Raw genomic sequence first — 9423 nt, 5'->3', positions numbered from 1 at the left:
CTAAACCAAAGAAAATACAAGCCCAGTTTATGCAACCTGCCCTCATAATTTAACCCATTCACCTCTAATATCATTCCAGTGAATCTATGCTGCAGTCCCTTGTTGAGGTGCACTGCCCAAAGCTGGGGTCTGATCAAGGCTTCCTACAAATGAAGCATAAACTTCTTACTTTGTTCAATTCCCCCTGTGATAAAGAGCAACATTCCATCGGCCTTTTTGATTACTTTTCGTACATGTGCAGTATTGATCATTAATGCACCCCTATTGCTATCTAAGACTGATAGCCCCAGCTTCAGCATCGATCTCAATCAATATGTCAAAGGGGTACTACACTTAGCTAAACACAGGGAGAAATCAGCAAGGGCACATATTCCTGAACATTGTCCAGTGACCTTGTTGCGAAGTGCATGTACATGAACTATAGGCAAGGCTAGGATCACCTGGACTGCAATGCTCCCGCATAGTTAAATAGCTTGGCAACATTCATTGTTTTGGTTCACATATGAAGAATGTAACTTGGGTGAAGGACTGGAATGCAGCCACATAACCTATATAACCATACTGCTGCATGAGTAAGGAGCTTCAGGAGCTAGACGGATTAGCCACTCGAAGTTGTGGGAGAGAGAAATGTAATTGGAATTCAATGCTGCTTGAAACTCATTTCTCTTTAGAAATATTAAATTAATATCAGCAAATTGTTGGTAGATTTATAATGTTTGTAGAGTTTCTCAGTACAGTTTGGGTATTGTACCTGAGAATGACCTTTCCCAGTTAGGATGACTCAGCACATCAGGCAGTGCAGTGACCCCACTAATCCATCAGAGAAGATTATGCTAATAAATGCAGCAGCTGTGCTCCTTGCTGTGCAGAAACTGTTCTGCAAGTGCCAATTAGATGGCTGGGATCAGTCTTACTGAGCTCTTTGTGGCTCACCACTTTGACTCCCTCTCTCATTTCTATTCAAACTTGGTTACAACACTGCAGCTACCAAGTTTAATGCAGAATTCAAGGACACTGCCTTATCTTTCTGTGAGCAAGCTGCAACCATACGGTCTGAGCAGTGACATTGGCAGCTTCAGACCTTAACTATTCCCATGTGGCTGACTATTTGTTCCATTCACATTCCACTCTGCTTTCTTCCAGTCTGGAGCGATTTGGCTCACCTTTGCCCTTTCTTATGCCTTTATTGTAGCCTGACAGAGATGACTATTTTGTATTATCCAGTTCTCTTCACCTTGTTACACTTTTTTAATAAAAAGCATTTTAAGAGAATTAAATCCAATAGTACTTAGTATATTTTACTTGCAACCTTTATCTACGGCTCTCCTTTCTCCTCTTGTGTTGACTATTCCTGCAAAGAAGCTTAAAAAAATTGTTCTCTGGAGGTGAGGGTCACTGGTAAGACTGGAATTTATAGCCGATTTCTAGCTGCTCCAAAAAGGTGGTATGGGCTTTGTTCTTGAACAGCTGCAGTCCATGTGGTGAGGATACTAACACAATGCTGTTAGGTAAGATTTTGACCCAGCGACGATATTATTCTTTGCCGTGGTTTGATACAACTGAAGGTTTTAAGAGCTAACCACATTAATATGGGACTAGAGTCATGAATAAGCCAGTCCAGGAAAGGACAGCAAGTTTCCTTCTCTAATGATGGTCATGTGGCCCCAGACCAATCTGGGATTCTGGGCCTTTGCCATTGAATTTGTTTTTGAAAGGATATACTTGCACTGGAAGTGGTGCAGCAAGATTTATAAATTGGTCCCTGCAATGAGGGGTTTGTCCTATGATGAGAGGCTGAGTAAATTGGGCCTATATTCTCTGGAGGTTAGAAGAATGAGAAGTGATTTAATTGAGACATACAAGATTCTGAAAGGACTTGATAGGCAGAAGCTGAGAGATTATTTCCGCTGGGGAATCCAGACTGCAGGGGCACAGTCTCAGGGTAGAACCATAGAACCGTAGAAAAGTTATGGCACAGAAAGAGACCATTCAGCCCATTGTGTGTGCCGGCTGAAAAAAACTAGCTGCCCAGTCTAATCCCACCTTCCAGCACCTGGTCTGTAGCCTTGCAGGTTACAGCACTTCAGGTACAGCTCCAGGCACCTTTTAAATGAGTTGAGGGGTTCTGCCTCCACTACCAATCCAGGCAGTGAATTCCAGACATGTATCACCCTCTGGGTGAAAAAGCTTTTCCTCATGTCTCCTTTTACCAATCACCTTAAATCTATGCCCCCTGGTAATTGACCTTTCTTCTAGGGGAAACAGGTCCTTCCTGTCTTCTCTATCTAGGTCGCTCATAATTTTGTACACCTCTATTAAGTCACCCCTCAGTCTCCTCTATTCTAAGGAAAACGACCCTAGCCTATCCAATCTTTCCTCATGGCTGCAACTTTCAAGTCCTGGCAACATTCTTGTAAATCTCTTTTGCACTCTCTCCGGAGCAATTATTTCCTTCCTGTAGTGTGGTGACCAGAACTGTACACAATACTCCAGCTGTGGCCTAACCAGCGTTTTATACAGTTCCAGCATTACATCCATGCTTTTGTGTTTTACACCTCAGCCAATAAAGGAAAGCGTTCCATATGCCTTCTTCACCACTTTATCTACGTGCTGCCACCCTCAGGGACCTGTGGACATGCACTTCTTCTACCCCTTTCAATATCCTCCCATTTATTGTGTAATCACAATAAGGGACCGATCATTGAAGACTGAGATGAGGAGAAATTACTACACTCAAAGGGTTGTGAATCTTTGTAATTCTATACCCCAGAGGGTTGTGGATCCTCCATCATTGAATACATTTAAGGTTGGGATAGATAGAATTTTGGTCTTGCAGGGAATCAAGGGGTATGGGGAGCGGGCAGGGAAGTGGAATTGAAGCCCAGGATCAGCCATGCTGTCCTTACCTAGCCTGACCTAGGTTAACATGATTGACTTTTAACCTTCTCTGAACTGACTTAGCAAGTCACTCAGTTGTATCAGGGCAACTGGGGATGGGCAATAAGTGCTGGCTTTCCCAGTGATGTCCACATCATGAGAATCATTTTTAAAAAAAGTGATACCAGGGATTTGAATACACATTCTTTGAATTATTAATCCCATTTTGTGCATTACTAATCCAGTAATATACACTATATTTATCCAATTTTCAAGTTGTATAAAGTTGGCTTACATTCCCTTGAGCAAAGGAGCTTGAGGGGCAAAAGGCTGTGGGTGTTGGGACAATTGTAGATCGATAGACTTTTGTTAGCTAAGGGTATCAAGTGATATGGAGCTAAAGTGGATAAAATGGAGTTGAGGTACGCATCAACCATGACATAATTGAATGGGGGAGCAGTCTCAAAGGGCTGATTGGTCTCCTTTTGTTCTATGTTCCTTTCTTTCAGTTCCAAATGAGGGTCTCTACCTGAAACACTAACCTATTTTCTTCTTTTTTTCAGATGCTGATGGGCTTGTGTACTTCCAGTACTTTCTGTGATCATTTAGTGATGCCCACCCATCTGGAACTTCCTAGGCAACAGCTTAGTAGTTTTACACCTGTGGCTGTTGTAGAAAACCTGTCTTTGGTGCTATGTAACGGCTTACATCAATCATCTTTTTTTCTCCTGACACCATCCTTTCCCAAGATCAGTGAAAAAATAGACATTTATCTTTTAACCTTTTGTCTTTTTTACTATTAGATTTATTATTCCCTCCCCCACTTTCTGAATATTCTAATACTGGTGATGTATAAGATTTATCGATGTCTGAATGAAATAATCCCTACTGAGAAACTTTTAACAGATCACTGATCTGAGGTAATCATTTTCTGTTCTGCCTTATGCAAAAGCAATGAAATAGAGCAAATTGGCAAAAGAGAAACTCCTTGGAAACAAATGCGAGGATTAATCTGATAGAAATGGGTTCAAATCATTCTGTACATCAGTTTACAAAATTGCTTTACTCACCTATTGCAACAAATTACTAATATCACACAGTGCAATTTGAACTGGTTATTTTAAAATATCTCCATGTTTGTTTGCTCTATAAAGATTATTCAAATATTTCCATTATGAAATTTTCAAATATTTCATACTTTTATATGATTCACATAAAGATTTTGCACATATATTATAACCAAAAATATACATCTGTCTTATGAGAGACCTCCATTCTTCTGTCTTCTTGATCACATTTAATTCGGGCAAAATTACACAGCAAACAAATGGCTTACACGAGTCATGTCTCCCAAAAACATAATTGCATTGAGTAATTTGACTTTGCCTGTCAACATAGAACTGCAAGACACAGGTTTAAAATAAGCAAGGTTAGAAGAAACAGTGGTTGGGAATTTCTCTGGAGCCGCTCCATCACATCTGCGGGACATTGGGAACGACTCCACTGAAATTCCTGGTCTTTGATTTTCTACAAAGTAGCAGTTTTGTGTAACCAGACTCTCAGCAAAAACATTTGAGGTTGTGTTGCAAACTCCTTCAGAAAAGAGCTGGAATGTTACTGGTGATGCTAAGGATAAGAACTGACAGAGATGATGGAATTCTACATGGGACGCAATGAGTCCTGTGTTGCTTGGCCAGAATTGAACACTAATTGGCTGATTTGTATGGTGAAAATATGAGGGGAAGGGGATGAATATTGTGAAATTGCACTTGGGAGTCAGGAATTTCCTTCAGGAGATTAACTGGGTGAATTAGCATCCATAATACATGGATTGTGCATGGTTTGATGAAGGTGCTGCTTTGAGATGAAAATAATCTTTTCTCATTTGATAAATGGGCCTTACAAAATAAGAAATCAAGTCCGGATTATCCAAGACAAAGGCATTGAGAGAATCTGTTAAACCTGTCCTATTAATTTCTACATTTTTGGGGGTGAATGTTTGTGCTTATATCATTTCGTGCTGGGGAATGCAACAACTTATTACTTTCATAAGATCATAAAAACTAGGAGCAGGAGTAGGCCGTCCAGCCCCTTGAGCCTGTTCCGCCATTCAATAAGATCATGGCTGATCTTTTCGTGGACTCAGATCCACTTACCCACGCTCCAACCGTATCCCTTAATTCCTTTATTGTTCAAAAAGATATCTACCTTAGCTTTAAAAACGTTTACTGAAGAAGCATCAACGACTTCACTGGGCAAGGAATTCCATAGATTAACAACCCTCTGGGTGAAGAAGTTCCTTCTTAATTCAGTCCTAAATCTGCTCCCTCTAATCTTGAGGCTATGCCCTCTTGTCCTAGCTTCACCTGCCAGTGGAAACAACCTCTCTACTTGTATCTTATCTATTCCCTTCATGATTTTATATGTTTCTATAAGATCCCCCCTCATTCTTCTGAACTCCAATGAATATAATCCCAATCTACTCAGTTTCTCCTCATAAGCCAACCCCCTCAACTCCGGAATCAACCTAGTGAACCTCCTCTGCACCCTCTCCAGTGCCAGTATATCCTTTCTCAAGTAAGGAGACCAAAACTGCACACAGTACTCCAGGTGCGGCCTCACCAGTACCTTATACAGCTGCAACATAACCACTCTGCTTTTAAACTCAATCCCTTTAGCAATGAAGGACAAAATTCCATTTGCCTTCCTAATTACTTGCTGTACCTGCAGACCAACCTTCTGTGATTCATGCACAAGGACACCTAGGTCCCTCTGCATAGCAGCATGCTGCAACTTTTTACCATTCAAGTAATAATCCTTTTTCCTGTTACTCCTACCGAAATGAATGACTTCACATTTATTAACATTGTATTCCATCTGCCAGACCTTTGCCCACTCACTCAATGTATCTATGTTCCTCTGCAAAGTTTCACAGTCATCTGCTCTGCCACTCATCTTAGTGTCATCTGCAAACTTTGACACCCTACAAGTGGTCCCCAACTCCAAATCATCTATATAAATTGTAAATAATTGCGGTCCCAACACCGATCCCTGAGGCACACCACTAGTGACTGATTGCCAACTAGAATAGCACTCATTTATCCCCACTCTCTGCTTCCTGTTAGTCAACCAATCCTCTATCCATGCTAATACTTTACCCCTGACGCCATGCATCCTTATCTTATGCAGCAGCCTCTTGTGCGGCACCTTGTCGAAGGCCTTTTGGAAATCTAGGTACACCACATCCACTGGGTCCCCATTGTCCACCTTGCTCGTAATGTCATCATAGAATTCCAAAAGATTTGACAAGCATGACCTGCCCTTCATGAACCCATGCTGCGTCTGCCCAATGGGACAATTTCTATCGAGATGCCCTGCTATTTCTTCCTTGATAATAGACTCAAGCATCTTCCCCACTACAGAGGTTAAGCTAATCGGTCTATAATTCCCCATCTTTTGTCTACCTCCCTTTTTAAACAGTGGCGTCACATCTGCTGTTTTCCAATCAACTGGGACTACCCCAGAGTCCAGTGAATTTTGGAAAATTACCGTCAGTGCACCTGCTATTTCTCCCGCCATCTCTTTTAGTACCCTGGGATGCATTCCATCAGGGCCAGGAGACTTATCAATCCTTAGCTCCATTAACTTGCCCAACACTACCTCTTCCGTAATAATGATTGTTCCCAGGTCCTCACCTACGTTCGTCTCTTTGTCAATTACTGGCATGTTATTAATGTCCTCCACTGAGAAGATCGATACAAAATACCAGTTCAATGCCTCGGCCATTTCATCATATCCCATAACTAAATTCCCCTTCTCATCCTCTAAAGGACCAACGTTTACTTTAGCCACTCTTTTTCGTTTTATATATTTATAGAAACTTTTGCTATCTGTCTTTATATTCTGTGCGAGTTTTTTCTCATGTTCCATCTTACTTTTCTTTATAGCTCTTTTTGTAGCTTTCTGTTGACCTTTAAAGTTTTCCCAATCTTCTAGTTTCATGCTGCTTTTGGCCACTTTGTATGCCTTCTTTTTAAATTTGATAGCCTCCCTTATTTCCTTAGACACCCATGGCAGATTACCCCTTTTCTTCCAGTTCTTCCTTTTCACTGGAATATATTTTTGTTGAGCACTTTGAAAAATTGCTTTGAAAGTCCTCCACTGCTCGTCAACTGTCCCACCATAAAATCTTTGTTTCCAGTCCACTTTAGCCAAGTCCTCCCTCATTCTATTGTAGTCCCCCTTGTTCAAGCACAGGACCCTGGTATTGGATTTTATCTTCACACTCTCCATCTGTATTCTAAATTCAACCATACTGTGATCACTCCTTCCAAGAGGATCCCTAACCATGAGGTCATTAATTATTCCTGTCTCATTACACAGTACTAGATCTAGGATAGCTTGCTCCCTCGTTGGTTCCATTACATACTGTTCAAGAAAACTATCACGGATGCACTCAACGAATTCCTCCTCAAGGCTACCCTGACTGAGCTGGTTCGACCAATCTACATGTAGATTAAAATCCCCCATGATAATTGCCGTTCCATTTTTACAGGCATTGGTTATTTCTTTGTTTATTGCCCGCCCCAATGTGATGTTATGATTTGGTGGCCTATAGACTACGCCTATCAATAACTTTTTCTTCTTAGAGTTTCTAATTTCCACCCAAATGGATTCAACCTCATTCTCCATAGAACCCATATCATCTCTCAGCACTGCCCTGATGTCGTCCTTGAGTATCAGAGCTACACCACCTCCCTTACCTTCCTGTCTGTCCTTCCAAATAGTCTGGTACCCCTGGATATTTAACTCCCAGTCGTGACCAACCTGCAACCATGTCTCCGTAATGGCTACCAAATCATATTTATTCGTGATGATTTGTGCCGTTAACTCATCAACCTTGTTACGAATGCTACGAGCATTCAGGTAAAGTGCCTTTATGCTAGCTTTCTTACCCTTATGATTCCCAACATCTCTAATAATAACGCCTGAGTTATCCTTCCTTTCTGCTTCTTTCATCGTCTGCCTTGAACTTAAACCCTCCTGCACACATGTTAGCCTGCTTCTTACCTTTTTATTTATCATACTCCCTGTCCTTTTCCCTTTCCCTTCCCCCCGAGTCACTAGTTTAAAGTCCTAGAGACCACCCTATTTATCCGTTTCGCTAGAACACTGGTTCCAGATCGGTTCAGGTGGAGACTGTCCCATCGGTACAGATCCCCCCGGTTCCAAAACTGATGCCAATGCCCCATGAAATGGAACCCCTCTTTCCCACACCACTCCCTTAGCCACATGTTTACTTCCCTAATATTCTTATCCCTAAGCCAATTTGCACGTTTATTTTACACCTAGTGTCAGCATCACTCACTAGTCAGGTACAAAATAGCCATATGTATTGGAATTTGTCCCCAAAATAAAGCTAAATTGCAAAGTCTGCAGAACGATCAAACCCACTGAATTGTGCCATTTCATACTGTAGATAGCAATAATCAAGAATTCCAGTTTGTGCCAAATTGTGAAATGCTTTGCATTTCAATCATTAGAAATTAGAAATTAGGTTTCACAAAGACCTCGTGCAGCTTTCAAGGAGAAAGCTTTTGACTTACCATTCTGGCAAACCCACTCATGTGTTAAACAACTGTGTCGCCCAACTGTGCTGCCCAACTGCTTCTAACCAGGTTTTTAAGCAGTTCCTAGGTCATATCTCTGAGATGGTTATTGTTGCTGCATTGAATATGCATAGCCATGAACCCAAATGTAGTTTTAGGCTCAAAGTATTCTTTGAGTAAGATGACAACCCCCACCATCACCAGCCCCCAGCCATCTCTGTTTCCAAAGATATCAAACTTGGTAGAAACCCAGAGCATGATATAAAGCCATTTCTGCTTTATATCTGTAAGGTGTTCCTGCTTTGGACAGGAGAACACTCATCATTAATTCCATCCAACTTTGGGCAAGGATCACACTCCACCAATTGTCACAATCAGTGATCACATGCTTCAGGCTGTGGATAGATTCACCTACCTGGTTAGTACCCTGTCTATGGAAGTCCATATCACCATAGAAGCATCCTACAGAATCACCAAAGACAGCTTAGTTCTGTGAGTACCTCTGGGACAAGAGAGACATCAGCCTGCAGACCAAAAGACCAAGCTCAAAGTATATAGGGTTGCCATCCTGACGATTCTGCTTTATGCCTCCAAAGCCACATTAAGAAACTGAATTATTAGTCATTAGGCAAGTAACCCAGAGCCCCAGGCTAATGTTCTGGGGATATGGGTTCGAATCCCACCACGGCAGATGGTGGAATTTGAATTTAATTCATAAATTTGGATTTAAAAAGCTCGTCTAGTGGTGATTATGAAACCATTGCTGATTGTTGGAAAATCCCATCAGGTTCATGAATGTCCTTTAGGGAAGGAAATCTGCTGTCCTTACCTGGTCTCGTCTACATGTGACTCCAGATCCACAGCAATGTGCTTAACTCTTAAATGCCCTTTGAAATGGCCTAGCAAGCCACTCAGTTATATTAAACCACTACAAGGA

This window comes from Heterodontus francisci, chromosome 5, assembly GCF_036365525.1.
Source record: "Heterodontus francisci isolate sHetFra1 chromosome 5, sHetFra1.hap1, whole genome shotgun sequence".
NCBI lineage: Eukaryota > Metazoa > Chordata > Chondrichthyes > Heterodontiformes > Heterodontidae > Heterodontus > Heterodontus francisci.
This window is presented reverse-complemented; position numbering follows the sequence as displayed.